Source organism: Conger conger, chromosome 12, assembly GCF_963514075.1.
Source record: "Conger conger chromosome 12, fConCon1.1, whole genome shotgun sequence".
In the NCBI taxonomy this organism is placed as follows: domain Eukaryota; kingdom Metazoa; phylum Chordata; class Actinopteri; order Anguilliformes; family Congridae; genus Conger; species Conger conger.
In genome coordinates this window covers 1163755-1181272 of record NC_083771.1, presented here as the reverse complement: position 1 = coordinate 1181272, position 17518 = coordinate 1163755, and the positions used below count along the sequence as shown (strand labels likewise).

Here is a 17518-nt window from a genome sequence, read left to right as displayed (position 1 = left end):
CACTATTTACACTTTTGCCTCTTTACAGGCTCAAGGCGTCCTTCACCTTTTCCCATATCTTCTCACCCCTTTTTTTCCCCTCTCCCTGGGCGCACACCCTCATCTCCATCTCCACCCTTCTCTCCCACCCCTTGACACACTGCACTCCTGTCATGCCATCTGAGGGATTCAACATCTTTTTATTTCTGCTGTCCCACAGGGCCAGTTTCCCCAAGCTCACTAGGAGGCTGAAAACCTCCCTCCCCTCATCTTCCAGGCTCTCCACCCCAGCAGCCCTCATGACCCCCTCTTTTCCCACTGCTGTGGCCCATACCGGGAGAAACACCCCCCTGTTTGCCCTTCCCCAGAACACTCTTGCGAAAGGGCATTCCCATAGGGCGTGCCCTCCCGTCTCCTCCCTCCCACAGCCCCTGGGACACAGCGGACTCCTGGCAGTGCCAGCCCTATACATCCTCTCCCTCACTGGTAGTCTTCCCAGGCCCCCCAGCCAGTTGAGGTCTCCTGCCCGGTTTGGGAGCCCCCTGGCCGTCAACCACCTCCACTGCCCTCCACACCTTTCCACCTCCCTCTCTGCCTCCCTCGTCCTCCTACCCAGGATCGCATTATATAGGGCTCTATGGTCCTGTAACCCCTGTGCCCTGATGAGCTCTCTATTTGCCCTCCAGACCATCATTGCCCTTGTATAATACCACGGGGTGTCCTCTGCCCTCGGCCCTCTATTGTCCCACCCCACCAGCTCCCTCATGGCCGTCCCCACCCACATCCTCATGAGGTGCCGGCACTTGTGGCCCTCATCTCCCACCAGTGTGTCGAAAATGTTCTTTAGATGTAAAACATCCAGCTTTAAGCCCACGTCCACTAGGCCTCTTCCCCCTTTCTCCACCGGCAAAAATAACACATCCCGCTTTACCGGCTCCAACCGCCCTCCCCACAAGAAATTAAAAATCAGCCGGTTCAGCCTCACCCTGCACACCGCCGGTATCGGAAAAACATTCCCCAAATAAACTAATTGTGGCAACAAGTCTGCCTTCACCACTAGTACCTTACCTGTCAAAGTCAACGCTCTCGCCCTCCACAAGCCCACCCTCCTCTTTATCTTTTCCAGGCACTGCTGCCAATTCAGCCTATCCGCCCTTTCCCTGCTGAATCGAACCCCCAGCACCTTCATCCCGTCTTCGCACGTTGCCAGGCCCTGCTCCTCCCCCCTTCCCCCTCTCCATCCCTCGGTCACCATCACTGCCGACTTGCTATGATTTATTTTCGACCCCGACCCCCTACAGTACTGGCCCACCAGGCCCATGACCCTCCCTATGTCCCCGTCTGAGGAGACCACTACTGTGGTGTCGTCCGCATACTGCAGCACCTTTACCCTCTCCCCCCCGCTGCCTGGGATTTGCAGGCCTTTGAACTCCCTGTCCTGCCTCATCAGCTCCGCCAGGGGCTCTATGACACATACGTATAAAAGCGGGGACAAAGGACACCCCTGCCTCACCCCCCTACCCTGCCTCACCTGCGCACTCAGGGCTCCATTCACCCTCACCCGGCTGAAGGCCCCGTTGTAGAGGGTCCTCCCCCAGGCGATAAAGCCCTCCCCGAACCCCATCCTGCCCAGCACCTGCACCAGGAAGGCATGGTCCACCCGGTCGAACGCCTTCTGCTGGTCCAAACCGATCACCCCTACCCCCACTTTCCTGCTCCTCGCCCAGCTCAGCACATCCCTTAGCAAGATCAAATTCTGGGTCCCCATCCTTCCTGGGACCGCACAGGTTTGATCCGGCCCCAGAACCTCCCCCAGCACCCCCTTGGCCCTGTTAGCCATCACCTTCCCCAGCACCTTGTAGTCGGTGCAGAGGAGTGTGACTGGCCGCCAGTTCCCCAGATCTGTCCTCTCTCCCTTCTTGAACAAAAGGTTTATTACCCCCTCCCTCATAGATAGGGGCATTTTCCCCACTTCTCCCACCCGGTTCAAAACCTCCACCAAATCTTCGGCCATTATTCCCCAGAAGTGGGTGTACAACTCCCTGGTGATCCCGTCCCTCCCTGGAGTCCTCCCCACTTTTAGGGAGAACAAGGCCTTCCTTACCTCTTCCTGACCTATCTTCCTCCCCAGGGCCTCCTGCTGTCCCTCCCTTACCTTCCTCCAGAGCTTCCCTACCAGCCTGTCCCCCTCCTCTGTGTCCCTCTCCTCTCTCCCAAACAGCACAGAGTAGAAACACGCTGCTGCGTCCAGCTTCTCCTCTTGCTTCCTAACCTCCCCCTGGCCTGTCATTATCGCCTCCATCCATCCATCATTTTGGCGCTCCCTCACCGCTTTAAAAAAGAAAGGCGTTACCTTTTCGTCCCTTTCCCTCCTCTCCACCCTTGCCAGGAAGGCAAACCGCCTTGCTTTCCCTATATAGTGTGCTTTTATGCTCTCTTTTAAGGCCTTGACCTCCTCTGTCCTTACCCTCCCTCCCCTGTTTGCCAGACCCACCCAGTATTGTAACTCGCTCTGCAGTGCCCACACCCTCTCTCTCTCTTCCCTCCTCTTCGCTATACCATAGGCCACACAGAACTCCCTCACCCTCTGCTTCACCACCTCCCACCACTCCAAGATGCAGGAAAATTGGGCTTTGAAGGCCTTCCACCCCAAATAAAATTCTACAAACTGCTCCACAAACACCGCATCTTCCAGGAGTTCAGCATTAAAGCTCCACATCCTGCTTTTCTCCCGTTCCCCTCCCTCTAAAATGCATTTTATTGCGCAATGGTCGGAGGACCAGCTTGGCAACAGCACAACATTTTTTAACTTAAACGCCTTTGAAACAAAAAAATAATCCAGCCTTCTCCTACAGCCCCTGGAGTTCGCCCATGTAAACCCCTCCCCCTGTCGGCCATTTTCCCTAAACCCATCAAACAAAGAAAACCTAACTAAAATCTCTTTTTCTAAATAACTAACTGAAAAATCCCTCCTTCCTCCCACTATCCCTTCATCCACAGCCACATTAAAATCCCCTCCCAAAATTATACCTCTATTCGTGGCCAACAAATCCGGCAACAACTTAAAAAAAGCCAAACGCTCAGAAATGTTGCACGGGGCATGCACGTTTATGAGCCGTAGTTTCTCCCCCCCCCACAAAACATCCAAACATCCTTCACGAATTCTTCCCTCTGGGGCATGCTCCCTGGGGCTCCTGCCCATTTCACCCTTGCAGTGTTTCTTACGGCTCTCCAATTACTCGATGACATACTTACTTTCGCTTCTCTCCACCACAATCCACTTGATCTTAGCCAAAAGGCCGAGAAGCGATAACCACAAACTGGCCCCTGCCGACGGCGCCCTCCCGGTGGCCCCGGACCGCACTCGGGGCAGACGCCACCTGGCCCAGGAGCCGGCCCCCCTCCCCGCCTTCCCAAGAACCCTGCGCACGCACTGACTGGCCGGTCGGCGAGCTACCGTAACGACCGGACTCAGCTGGCTCCTCCCACCAAGATCCACTGTCCTCCACTGGCAGGCACAGCCGCCAAAAACACTCAACACATACCGAGTACACTGTTACGTACTTACTACCGAATTACTTACTGAATAGCTGCTCTCTAGGCAGCGACCAAAGCTATTTAGCGAGCGGGGCATCGATCGCACGCGGCAAGCAGGCGATAAGCCAGAAACGAGCAAGTCGGCTCGGCTCATCGGCGACTCGCAAGCAACCCGCATACCTGTCACACATTGCCGTCTGTCCTTAAACCGTTCGAAGCTGCCCCGTCCTGTGGACGGAGCATCCAAAAATAGCACAAACTCAGGTGCGTTCCTCTCCACGGAAATCTTTAGTAAAAGGCGAAAGATTTGTGCGTGCTGAAGAGAAACCCGAGCGAAATGTGACCTTTCAGCGCACCAGGCGCCTCCGGCCCCCTTCCCAGCCACTCCCACTGACCCGGGGTTGCCACTGCTGCCAGCTGGCCGGACAGACAATCCGAGAGGGAAGGTGGGAAAAGCGAGACAGCGCAATAACAACAAACAGTTACGTCCCGCACAGAAAACTACATCATTTTGCTAAAAAACAGAGGCAAGCACACTTACAACAAGGGCACATATTCACCCTATTTACAACACAATTTACATACATACAAAAAAAACAAACAAACAAACAAACAAACAAAAAGGGGGAAGAACAGGGCAACCCACCCACCTAGTAAAGGACAACAAAACACAACCTTTTTTTGCACAAAACTTGGAGAGGCGCACTGTTCCCGAACGCACTGCAATAACGGGTCGATGCTTGAAGCGGACGGAGCAAGCTCCTTCTCCGACTCCCTGTGCCAAAAATCCGTTTAATATATAGTCCCCTGATAGGGGACGTATCAGATATTAAACTGATAAGAACAGATTTTTTGTTTTTAAAAGGTTTATTATATCAATACATTTTAAAAAAAAAATACAATACATTTTTTGTGCTCGGGCATGTCCTTACAGAAATAAATATCCATTCATAAATAACAAAATTACATTACAGTAAAACCATAAATTTAAATACAATAAAAGCAAGTAATTTCATTAAAATTCCCGCAAAGACCCTTTGCCCTTCCCTTTTTTATCGATAAAAGCACACACAATGTTTAAAATAACAACCACAATCATTAAAACAGAAGACCTTTGTACCGGGCAGCGGTGGGCGCTCTTAAACAACCTGCCTTCACACCGCCCCTGTTACCTCGTCATAACAGATCCCGGCCGGTCAGGCTGGCCCTCCCGGCCCCATAACCATTGTCCAGGCTGCATGCCCCCATGCCCCCTTGGCCCAGTCCACTCCTCTTCTCCGCCGGTCACGCCACATGTAGTCTCTGAGGGAGGCAAACGCCACCCTCCTCAGTGCCTCCGGTGACAAGGCCCTGTTCTCTTTGATCCACACAGTGCGGGCAGTCCAGATGGCCTGTTTCACACAGTTTATGGCCAGCCACAGGCATCTCCACTGACGTGAGGTCCTTCCCTTGCCCACGCCGTACAGCACCATCTGGCACTGCAGGGTCCGTCCCGCTCCCAGCAGCAGCTGGATCAGGGGCCCGCACTGTGTCCAGAGGGTCCTTGCCACCGGGCAGTCCCACAGGCAGTGGCGGACCGACTCCTCCTCTTCACACCTGGGCCAAGGGCACTTTGCAGTCCTGGCCAGTCTCCGGGCATGCAGCACTCCTTGGACCGGGAGGACCCCATGCGCCGCCAGCCAGGCCAGGTCTCTATGGCGATGCAGCAGATCTGGGTGGGCCACAGCGTTCCAAACTTCTTCCGGCTGGCCTACTGCCAGCTCACGCACCTGGCTCACCGGATCCCTACCCTGCACAAAGGACAGGAGAGACTTGTGGTTGGTTAAAACCCCCGCTCCCACCCCTTCCAACCCCATCTTCTTTAAAAAGGCCTTCATTTTCACATACCCTCCCACCATTTTAAAAGCCAAAGGCACCGTTAAAGGCACCTTCACCACCCCAATGCTTCTAAAATAGGCACCACTAAAAAACTTGACAAAAAAAGGAAGCTTTACAAGACAGGGACAGACACAAGGACACCTGCAGCGCCACAAAGTGGCACCACAACACAGTGTAAAAATCCAGAACACCCTTCCCACCCTTCTCTGGTTCCTTCTTTACCACCGTTCTGGGCAACCGCTCCCATTTTGTGCCCCATAAAAAATAAAACACAGCACGATCAAGACGAGACAACACGGCACGAGACGGCACAAACACAACACTCACAAACAGCCACAAGGGTAAAATCACTGATTTTAAAATGAGTATTTTGCCCTCCAGCGATAGTTCCCTCAGTCTCCAAAACCCCAGCCGTTTTTCTGTTGTTTTTAAAATCCCTTCCCAGTTCCCATCCCCACGTCCGTCAGAATTAAATTGGACCCCGAGGATTCTCATCTGGTCAGGTCTTGCCGTCATTGGCATTCCAGAGAGTTCGGTCTCTGTCCAACGTCCGTACAGTTTTAGGTCACACTTGTCTTTATTTAATTTTGCCCCTGAGGCCCTCCCAAACCACACTGTCCTGTCAACAGTCCGGTCAATGGAAGGCTGGTCAGTGCAGAGTACGGTCACGTCATCCATGTATAAAATGCAGCGGGCCTCCTGCCCACCACTCCCTGGAATGCCCAGCCCTGATATCCGGGTATCCCTTCTCAACACTTGTGCCAGTGGCTCTATACAGCACACAAACAGAAGTGGCGATAACGGACAGCCCTGGCGGACACCGCAGCGGACGTCTACTGCCTTGGAGAGGACCCCGTTCACCAGGATTCTGCTTCTAATCCCCGTGTACAGAAGCCCCACCCGTGCTAAGAACCCAGCCGAAAAGCCCATTTTCCCCAGCACCTTGAACAGGTACTGGTGCGAGACTCGATCGAACGCCTTTTCGAAATCTAAATTTAGTACGGCGAGCCAAATGTTTCTGTCTCTCGCATAACAAATGGCGTCTCTTACCAGTACGAGGCTGTCAGTGATCCTCCTTCCAGCCACAGCACAAGTTTGATCCGGGTGGATCACGTCAGGTAAAACTGTCCTCATCCTCAGGGTTAAAATCTTACTTAAGAGTTTAAAATCGAAATTTAAAAGGGTGATCGGACGCCAATTCTTAATATTGGACCTATCCCCTTTTTTAAAAATCAATGTGACCACCCCCTCTCTAAAACTCTTGGGTAAAATTTCAAGGTTGTCAAATTCGTTAAAAATATTTAAAAGGTCCGATTCCAATAAATACCAAAATTTCCCATAAAATTCCCATGGCAGCCCATCCAACCCCGGTGCTTTGCCTTTTTTAAAAGACTTAAAACTGCGTGTTAGCTCTTCCCTCCCTATTCCTCCTTCCAAAACGCCTCTATCCTCCACCACCCCCTCTATAAAATTTAGCACCTCCCCCGTCCTTTCCTCCTCTACCTCCTTTTCCCTAAATAAATTACCATAAAACCCCTCCACCACCCTCAGCATGCCATCTGTATCTGTATTTAAAACTCCATCTTCTCCCTTCAGACCTTTCATTAAAATATTCCTTGATAAAATCTTTTTAAAAAAGAATCTTGTACACTTTTCTCCTTCCTCAATCTCCTTTTCTCTACTGCTAAAAATGATGCTTTGGCATTTCTTCTCCATTAAAATCTCCATCTCTCTTTTGACCTCTTCATATTCTTCTTTAAAATCAAACCCCATATTTATTAAATTCCCGTATCTATTCAATCTTTTTTGTAGTCCCACCCACACCCTCCTCTCATTTGCTTTTTTCTCCCTCCCCTGTTTAATAAAAAATCCCTTTATTTGTTTTTTTACCCACTCCCACCACTCAGCCCGGGTCTCATAAAAACATTGGAGGGTCCGCCATTCTTCAAATACTTCATTAAAAGCCATCACTACTGCCGGGTCCTCCAACAACCGGCAGTTCAGTTTCCATATTCCCCTGCCGACTGCTACACCTGACTTCACAGCCAGGGAGCAGCACAGCAGGGAATGGTCTGTGTAAAATACCGGGCTCAGAGACGATGCCAGACCAGCAAAACCCCTGGCAAAGAGGAAGTCAATCCTCGATGCCCGGGATCCATCACTCGTGCGCCAGGTAAAACCCTCCTGCCCCGGGTTAAGAGCAGAGTAAACATCCGTGAGTTTAAAATCCTTTATTAAATTTTCCAAATAAAAAGACGTTTTGTCCATTTTAAAATCCTCCCCTGCTCCCCTCCGCCCAGCCCTGTTTAAAACGCAATTAAAATCCCCAACCAATAGCAGAGGAGCTCGCCCTAAAAGATATGTGGGGAGCTCCTGAAGGAGCTCCCAGCGCTCCTGCTTCCCCTGCGGGCAATAAATATTCACGAGGTTAAAAGTCATTTCATTAAAAGCGAGAGATACTTTTAAAACTCTGCCTGTTCTCACCACTGTGCTCCCCTTCACCTCAATATTTCTGTTCTTCACCAGCACTGCCACACCATCCGCCCGATTGGAGTGGGAGCCGCTCCAGAGAGACGGCCCCTGCTGCCATAGGTCCTCCCACATCCTGTAGGAGGAGCGATATGGCAGCCCACACTCCTGTAGGCAAATCACATCTGCTTGCACACTTTCCAAAGAACACAACACAGATCTTGCCCGCTTTAATGTCCTCACGCTGCACACATTAATGGTCGCCACCGTGAGGGGCATGTGCTGGGAAGCCATTTTATTAATATTTTTTTTTAATTAAAAAGTGAGGGTTAAAACAGGCAGAAAGAGTTAAAAACACCACAAAGTTCAAAGAAATGCCATACTCACCATCACTTTAAAACCCCACCGCCACCTGCTGGTGACCCAGCAGATGACGATGGTTCAGTCTCGGAGATATACGGGGCCTGGTTTTGTCCTTGCTCCGGGTAGATTGGGGAGGAGCCCGATGACCCGCTGTCTGACAGCCCAGCCATCAGGCCCCACCTCTCCCTCACCCCCCTTTTCTTTCTTTCCACCCCTTCCGTTCCAGTCTCTGCACCTCTTTTACGGACAATTCCTTCCACCAACATTTCCTCATCACTCTCCCCCTCTGTTACAGTCTCCATGAAGACTGCGTCAGAGTCGGAGTCAGAGTACAGAGACTCGACGGGTTCACAGGCCATTTCTTTCGCCCTGTTCTCCCCCACCTTCACTTCCACCTCCTCCCCTGCACCTTCTTTCCCGGCCACGCCCACACTCATTCCGTCATTAACCTTCACATTCACTCCACCTGCCTCTCCCTCGTTCTCTCTCACATTCTCACCAGCACCCTTTCCACCAGCCGCGCCCACACTCGTTCCCTCATTTACTCCCCCATTCTCACCTGCACTCTTCCCACCAGCCACGCCCACACTCATTCCCTCGTTTGCTCCCCCATTCACTCCACCTGGCTCTCCCTCATTCTCTCCCACATTCTCACTCACTCCACTCATTCCAGCCACACCCTGACCACCATTCTCACCTTCTGCCCCTTCTTGGGCTTCCTCACCCTTTCCCTCTTCCTTCTCCTCCTGCTCCTTCCTCATGGCCTCCCCCTCCTCCCGCTGCCTCTCCCGGGCGTCAGCCCTCGCCTGCTTGGCCCTGTTCGCGTAGGAATCAGGGCAATCTCTGAACAGGTGGTCTGAAGACCTGCAGAGATTGCACCTGATTCCATTCACGCACTCAGCCGCGAGATGCCCCACCTCCCTGCACCTGTTACAAAAAATGACCTGGCAGGCCTCTGCCAGATGGCCATAGGCCCCACACTTCCTGCAGAGTTTTGGCTGGCCTTGGTAGAAGACCAGCCCCCTGTTCTCCCCCAGAACAATAAGGGAGGGCAGATGTTTCAACCCCCCATAACCATTCCTGTCCTCCACCAATTTCACCGGGACCTTCCAACTCCCAGTCCAAATTCCATCTACATCCATAATTTTCTGGGCTGGCCCCCTCACCAGGCAGTAGTTTCTTAGCCAGGCCACCAGGTCTTCCGACTCCACAGTCTCATTGTACATCTTAAAAACGATGTATTTTACAGAGTCATCTGTGAGCCTCTCAATGTCGAACATTGAGAAGCTCTCCTTAATGTTTTCGATTGAGTTCCAGAAGGAACCCAACAGCTGAGGGGTGCGGAAGCTTACGTCAAAGCCCCGACCCCTCGGGAGCACAACCAAACAGTTTATGTCTCCCGGCACAAACTTTAAGGCTCCCATGAGCAGCTTCCTGGTGAAGTCCAAACGGGACATCTCCAGGAGCTTCCCTTCCTTCTCCTTCAGGGAGAACCGCACACAGCAGTGCCTCCGGGCGCCGACCCTAGCAGCCGCCATCCCGGATACGCCACCACACAAATTTCACCACACTACAAACAATTCTACACAGACCTCCAACCAACCAAGAAACAAAGAAAAGCAAGCCCAAAAAGGGCCTTACCCTCCCGGAGGACCCCCTCACTCCTCCTCTCCGGTTGGGCTCTTAACACAACCTACACAAAAAAAGGACACAAGCAACACAAGCAACAAAAAAAGACAACTATTATTTACTTACTTTTTCCTTTGAACGCGACAAGACTCCTCTCCCACCAACCAACGATTCGACCGCCTATCTTAGCCAAAAGGCCGAGAAGCGATAACCACAAACGGGCCCCTGCCGACGGCGCCCTCCCGGTGGCCCCGGACCGCGCTCGGGGCAGACGCCACCTGGCCCAGGGGCCGGCCCCCCTCCCCGCCTTCCCAAGAACCCTGCGCACGCACTGACTGGCCGGTCGGCGAGCTACCGTAACGACCGGACTCAGCTGGCTCCTCCCACCAAGATCCACTGTCCTCCACTGGCAGGCACAGCCGCCAAAAACACTCAACACATACCGAGTACACTGTGACGTACTTACTACCGAGTTACTTACTGAATAGCTGCTCTCTAGGCAGCGACCAAAGCTATTTAGCGAGCGGGGCATCGATCGCACGCGGCAAGCAGGCGATAAGCCAGAAACGAGCAAGTCGGCTCGGCTCATCGGCGACTCGCAAGCAACCCGCATACCTGTCGCACATTGCCGTCTGTCCTTAAACCGTTCGAAGTTGCCCCGTCCTGTGGACGGAGCATCCAAAAATAGCACAAACTCAGGTGCGTTCCTCTCCACGGAAATCTTTAGTAAAAGGCGAAAGATTTGTGCGTGCTGAAGAGAAACCCGAGCGAAATGTGACCTTTCAGCGCACCAGGCGCCTCCGGCCCCCTTCCCAGCCACTCCCACTGACCCGGGGTTGCCACTGCTGCCAGCCGGCCGGACAGACAATCCGAGAGGGAAGGTGGGAAAAGCGAGACAGCGCAATAACAACAAACAGTTACGTCCCGCACAGAAAACTACATCATTTTGCTAAAAAACAGAGGCAAGCACACTTACAACAAGGGCACATGTTCACCCCATTTACAACACAATTTACATACATACAAAACAAACAAACAAACAAACAAAAAGGGGGAAGAACAGGGCAACCCACCCACCTAGTAAAGGACAACAAAACACAACCTTTTTTTGCACAAAACTTGGAGAGGCGCACCGTTCCCGAACGCACTGCAATAACGGGTCGATGCTTGAAGCGGACGGAGCAAGCTCCTTCTCCGACTCCCTGTGCCAAAAATCCGTTTAATATATAGTCCCCTGATAGGGGACGTATCAGATATTAAACTGATGAGAACAGATTTTTTTTTTTATATAAGAAACTTTTATTTTTACAAATATCATTTTACATTTTATTTACATTACACACACATAACACCAACTGTATACCCACCCCTTACCTTTTCCACAGACAACACATATACATTCATTATTTACACTTTTATTTACACTATTTACACATTTGCCTCTTACAGGCTCAAGGCGGCCTTCACCCTTCCCCATTTCTTTTCTCCCCTTTTTCTCCCCTCTACCTGGGCGCACACCCTCATCTCCACCTCCACTCTTCTCTCCCACCCCTTGAAACACTGCCCCCCCGTCGTGCCATCTGAGGGATTCAGCATTTTCCTGTTCCTGCTGTCCCACAAGGCCAGCTTCCCCCAGCTCACCAGGAGGCTGAAAACCTCCCTCTCCTCAGCCTTCAGGCTCCCCACCCCGGCAGCCCTCATGACCCCCTCTTTGTCCACTGCTGTGGCCCATACCGGGAGAAACACCACCCTGTTTGCCCTCCCCCAGAACACTCTTGCAAAAGGGCATTCCCATAGGGCATGCCCTCCCGTCTCCTCCCTCCCACACCCCCTGGGGCACAAAGGGCTCCTGGCAGTGCCAGCCCTGTGCATCCTCTCCCTCACCGGTAGTCTTCCCAGACCTCCCAACCAGTTCAGGTCTCCTGCCCGGTTTGGGAGCCACCTGGCCGTCAACCACCTCCATTGCCCTCCGCACCTTTCCACCTCCCTCTCTGCCTCCCTCGTCCTCCTGCCCAGGATCGCTTTATAGAGGGCCCGATGGTCCCGCAGCCCCTGCGCCATGATGATCTCCCTGTGCGTTCTTAAAAAGAGCACTGCCCTTGTGTACCACCACGGGGTGTCCTTCGCCCTCGGCCCCCTGTTGTCCCACCCCACCAGCTCCCTCATGGCTGTCCCCACCCACATCTTCATGAGGTGCCGGCACTTGTGGCCTTCATCCCCCACCAGGGTATCCACAATGCCCTTCAGATATAACACCTCAAGCTTTACGCCCACGTCCACGAGGCCTCTTCCCCCTTTCTCCACTGGCAAAAACAAAACCTCCCGTTTTACCGGCTCCAACCGCCCTCCCCACAGGAAATTAAAAATCAGCCGGTTCAATTTCACCCTGCACACCGCCAGCATCGGAAAAACCCTCCCTAAATAAATCAATTGCGGCAAAAAGTCCGCCTTCACCACTAGTACCTTACCTGTCACTGTTAAAGCTCTCGCCCTCCACAAGCCCACCCTCTTCCTTACCTTTTCCAGGCACTGCTCCCAGTTCAGCCTGTCTGCCCTCTCCCTGCTGAACCGGATCCCCAGCACCTTCATCCCGTCCTCACACACTGCGAGGCCCTGCTGTTCCCCCCTCCTCCCTCTCCATCCCTCGGTCACCATCACTGCCGACTTGCTATAATTAACTTTGGACCCCGACCCCCGACAGTACTGGCCCACCAGGCCCATGACCCTCTCGATGTCCCTTTCAGAGGAGACCACCACTGTAGTGTCGTCCGCATACTGCAGCAGCTTTAAAGTCTCTCCCCCGCTGCCTGGGATCTGCAGGCCCCTAAAAGCCCTGTCCTGCCTCATCAGTTCTGCCAAGGGCTCTATAAAGCAGACATAGAGCAGTGGGGACAGAGGGCACCCCTGTCTCACCCCTCTACCCTGCGACACCGCCGCGCTCAGAGCTCCATTCACTTTTACCCGGCTGAAGGCCCCACTATAGAGGGTCTTCACCCAGGAAATAAACCGCACTCCGAACCCCATCCTTCCCAGAACCTGCACCAGGAAGGCGTGGTCGACCCGGTCGAACGCCTTCTGCTGGTCCAGGCCGATCACCCCTACCCCCACCTTCCTGCTTCTCGCCCAGCTCAGCACATCCCTGACCAAAATTAAGTTTTGGGACCCCATCCTTCCCGGGACCGCACAGGTTTGATCTGGTCCCAGCACTTCCCCCAGAACCCCCTTGGCCCTGTTGGCCAGCACCTTCCCCAGCACCTTGTAGTCGGTGCAGAGGAGTGTGACTGGCCGCCAGTTCCCCAGATCTTTCCACTCACCCTTCTTGAAAAGCAGGTGTATAACCCCCTCCCTCATTGACTGGGGCATTTTCCCCACTTCTCCCACCCGGTTAAACACCTCCACCAGGTCCTCCGCCATTATACCCCAGAAGTGGGTATATAGCTCCCTGGTGATCCCGTCCCTCCCTGGAGTCTTCCCCGCCTTTAGGGAGAACAAGGCTTCCCTTACCTCTTCCATCCCTATCCTCCTCCCCAGAGCTTCCTGATGTCCCTCCCCTACCTTCCTCCAGAGCTGCGCCACCAGCCTGTCCCCCTCCTCTGTGTCCCTCTCCTCCCTACCAAACAGCACAGAATAGAAACGCGCTGCAGCGTCTAGCTTTTCCTCCTGCAGTCTTACCTCCCCCTGGTTTGTAGCTAGCGCCTCCATCCATCCCTCGCTTTGGCGCGCACTCACCGCCTTGAAAAAGAAAGGCGTCACCCTCTCGTCCTTTTCCTTCCTCTCCACCCTCGCCAGGAAGGCAAACCGCCTTGCTTTCTCCACATAGTACGCCTTTATTTGCTCTTTTAAGGCCTTGACCTCCTCTGTCCTTACCCTCCCTCCCCTGTTTGCCACGCCCACCCAGTATTGCAAATCACTCTGCAATACCCACACCCTCCCTCTCTCTTCCCTTCTCCTTGCTATCCCGTATGCCACACAGAACTCTTTTATCCTTACCTTCACCACCTCCCACCAATCCAGAACACATACAAACTGGGCTTTGAAGGCCTTCCACCCCAAATAAAATTCCCTAAATTGCTCAACAAAACAAAAGTCTTCCAGGAGCTCCGAATTAAAAACCCAAACCCTTTTCCTTTCAGGCTCCCCTCCCTCCAAAATACACTTTATAAAACAATGGTCTGAGGACCAACTAGGCAACACCCCAAAATTTTTCAACTTAAATTTTTTTGAAACAAAAAAATAATCTAACCTTCTCCTGCAGCCCCTGGAGTTTGCCCAGGTAAACCCCTCCCCCTGTCGGCCATCTTTCCTAAAACAATCAAACAAAGCAAATTTGTCCAAAATCTCTTTTTTTAAATAAAGGGCCGAAAAATCCCTCCTCCCTCCCACCATCCCCTCGTCCATAGACACATTAAAATCCCCCCCCAAAATAATATTTCTATTTGTCGCCAACAAATCTGGTAAAACCTTAAAGAACTTAAAACGTTCAGAAATGTTGCACGGGGCATGCACATTTATCAGCCTAAATTTTTCCCCTCCCCACAGAACATCTCCCCACATTAGTTTCCCTGGTACTACCGACAGGATTTCCTCTACCAACACACCCCTACCTTGAAACAAAATCCCCAAACCGTCAGCATGGACATTCCCCACTGACCAAACCGAAGGCCCCATCACCCAATCCTTCCTAAACGCGTCTACATCTTTCCCCCCTCCCAAATGACATTCCTGCAGAAAAAACACATCCCAAGGCATTTCTTTTAGGGATAAAAACAGTGCAGCCCGTTTATCCTTTTCCTTTATGCCCCCGTGTTTAAAGACATACAGATTTTCTCCATTACAGCAATAATATTTTTACTGAGGCTTTCAGCCTACCTCCGTCCAAAAATCTTCTCCATCCCCATCCTGGGTTCCGCCGGCAATGGAGCGTCCGAGTCCCCCATCTCGTTCTCCACCTCTTCGGCCCAGTCCTTGGGCCTGGCTATGGCCTTGACCGGAGCCCTGGCCTTTGCCTGCCTCCCCCCTGGTGGAGCTCCAGCCATCTCAGGCCTCTCCTTCCTCTTCTCTCCCCTCAGCCTGATGACGGCATCCTCCTCCATGGACAGCTCCATGTCGGAGTCGTCGCTGCCCTCATCCGCCGTCTCCCTCCCCTCCCTGCTGCCGAGCTCCAGATCGGTGTCTGGGATCGGGCCTTCCTCGGTGCTAGGCCCCGCTGAGCCCGGTGCAGGCCCTCTCTGGTCCCCCTTCCTGCTTTCCGCCTTGCTGTGCTCTGTTGGGCCTGGTGTAGGCCCCTCAGCCTCCACTGGGCCTGGTGTAGGCCCCTCAGCCTCTGCTGGGCCTGGTGTAGGCCTCTCAGCCCCTGCTGGGCCTGGTGTAGGCCTCTCAGCCCCTGCTGGGCCTGATGTAGGCCTCTCCGCCTCCTTTGGGCCTGGTGTAGGCCCGTCAGCCTCCGTTGGGCCTGGTATAGGCCTCTCAGCCTCTGCTGGGCCTGCTGTAGGCCTCTCAGCCTCTGTTGGGCCTGGTGCAGGCCTCTCAGCCTCCGTTGGGCCTGGTACAGGCCTCTCAGCCCCTGCTGGGCCTGGTGTAGGCCTCTCAGCCCCTGCTGGGCCTGATGTAGGCCTCTCTGCCTCCTTTGGGCCTGGTATAGGCCTCTCAGCCTCTGCTGGGCCTGCTGTAGGCCTCTCAGCCTCTGCTGGGCCTGGTGTAGGCCTCTCAGCCTCTGTTGGGCCTGGTATAGGCCTCTCAGCCCCCGCTGGCCCTGGTGTAGGCGTTGCTCTCTCCCTGGCTGCGTCGGCGTAGGTGCGGCGGCGCTCAGGGCATGCCCTCATGAGATGATCCCCCGAGCCGCAGACGTTGCAGGTGCGCGGCTCCTTGCACTCGGCCGCCATGTGCCCTCTTTGTCGGCAATTGTGGCACACCACCAACATGCACCCCGCGTCGACGTGGCCCACCTCCATGCATCGCCGACAGAAAGGAGGCTGTCTGGAGTACATGATGTGGCCCTTCACTCCTTCGACCATGCAGAGGGCTGGAGGATGGAGGAAGCCCTCGTATCCATGGTCACTCTCCCGGAGCAGGACCTCATACACCCTCTGGCCATTCCAGAAGCCGAAGACGTCCCTCCGGTATCTGGGTCCGGCCACCACCCTGGCGTACCTCTCCAGGTACCTCCCGACAGCCTCGTCCGGCACGTTCATATCGAAGAGGTTGATAATCACCACCCTGTGGTTCCTCCTCTCCATGGACTCCACGCGGTATGACCCCAGATCTTCCCTCTTGCACCGCTCCATGAACGCCTTAAATGCATCCGGTCCTCTGAAGGCTACATCCACGAACTCCTCCCTTCCATTCCTCTGTATCCCCAGAATGTCGTTCTCCGACAGCGAGAACTTCTCCAAGACGAAGGCCTTCACAAACTCTTCCCTCTGGGGCATTCTCCCTGGGGCTCCTGCCCACTTTACTCTCACGGTATTCCGAACTGCTCTCCAATTACTGTTCGCCATACTTACAAATTGGTCACTTCTCCTCACCACAAACCACTTGATCTTAGCCAAAAGGCCGAGAAGCGATAACCACAAACGGGCCCCTGCCGACGGCGCCCTCCCGGTGGCCCCGGACCGCGCTCGGGGCAGACGCCACCTGGCCCAGGGGCCGGCCCCCCTCCCCGCCTTCCCAAGAACCCTGCGCACGCACTGACTGGCCGGTCGGCGAGCTACCGTAACGACCGGACTCAGCTGGCTCCTCCCACCAAGATCCACTGTCCTCCACTGGCAGGCACAGCCGCCAAAAACACTCGACACATACCGAGTACACTGTGACGTACTTACTACCGAGTTACTTACTGAATAGCTGCTCTCTAGGCAGTGACCAAAGCTATTTAGCGAGCGGGGCATCGATCGCACGCGGCAAGCAGGCGATAAGCCAGAAACGAGCAAGTCGGCTCGGCTCATCGGCGACTCGCAAGCAACCCGCATACCTGTCGCACATTGCCGTCTGTCCTTAAACCGTTCGAAGCTGCCCCATCCTGTGGACGGAGCATCCAAAAATAGCACAAACTCAGGTGCGTTCCTCTCCACGGAAATCTTTAGTAAAAGGCGAAAGATTTGTGCGTGCTGAAGAGAAACCCGAGCGAAATGTGACCTGTCAGCGCACCAGGCGCCTCCGGCCCCCTTCCCAGCCACTCCCACTGACCCGGGGTTGCCACTGCTGCCAGCCGGCCGGACAGACAATCCGAGAGGGAAGGTGGGTAAAAGCAAGACAGCGCAATAACAACAAACAGTTACGTCCCGCACACAAAATCATTTTGCTAAAAACAGAGGCAAGCACACTTACAACAAGGGCACATATTCACCCTATTTACAACACAATTTACATACATACATACATACAAACAAACAAACAAACAAACAAACACCAAAAAAAGGGGGGGAAGAACAGGGCAACCCACCCACCTAATAAACGACAACAAAACACAACCTTTCTTTGCACAAAACTTGGAGAGGCGCACTGTTCCTGCACGCACTGCAATAACGGGTCGATGCTTGAAGCGGACGGAGCAAGCTCCTTCTCCGACTCCCTGTGCCAAAAATCCGTTTAATATATAGTCCCCTGATAGGGGACGTATCAGATATTAAACTGATAAGAATAGATTTTTTGTTTTTAAAGGTTT

The 17518-nt window shown here is 53.5% G+C and overlaps 3 non-coding genes and 3 pseudogenes across 3 annotated transcripts; all 6 read right to left on the bottom strand.

Moving 5' to 3' along the window:
- Positions 1–3735: 3735 nt before the first annotated feature.
- LOC133105745 (U5 spliceosomal RNA) lies at positions 3736–3852 on the bottom strand. Its single transcript, XR_009703938.1, has one exon. It is a non-coding gene; the product is annotated as a U5 spliceosomal RNA (small nuclear RNA).
- A 359-nt stretch (positions 3853–4211) lies between these two features.
- On the bottom strand, positions 4212–4385 carry LOC133106372 (U2 spliceosomal RNA; annotated as a pseudogene).
- Positions 4386–10509: 6124 nt separating this feature from the next.
- On the bottom strand, positions 10510–10626 carry LOC133105744 (U5 spliceosomal RNA). Its single transcript, XR_009703937.1, has one exon. It is a non-coding gene; the product is annotated as a U5 spliceosomal RNA (small nuclear RNA).
- A 351-nt stretch (positions 10627–10977) lies between these two features.
- Positions 10978–11158, bottom strand: LOC133106506 (U2 spliceosomal RNA; annotated as a pseudogene).
- Positions 11159–16864: 5706 nt separating this feature from the next.
- Positions 16865–16981, bottom strand: LOC133106099 (U5 spliceosomal RNA). Its single transcript, XR_009704276.1, has one exon. It is a non-coding gene; the product is annotated as a U5 spliceosomal RNA (small nuclear RNA).
- Positions 16982–17345: 364 nt separating this feature from the next.
- Positions 17346–17518, bottom strand: LOC133106549 (U2 spliceosomal RNA; annotated as a pseudogene).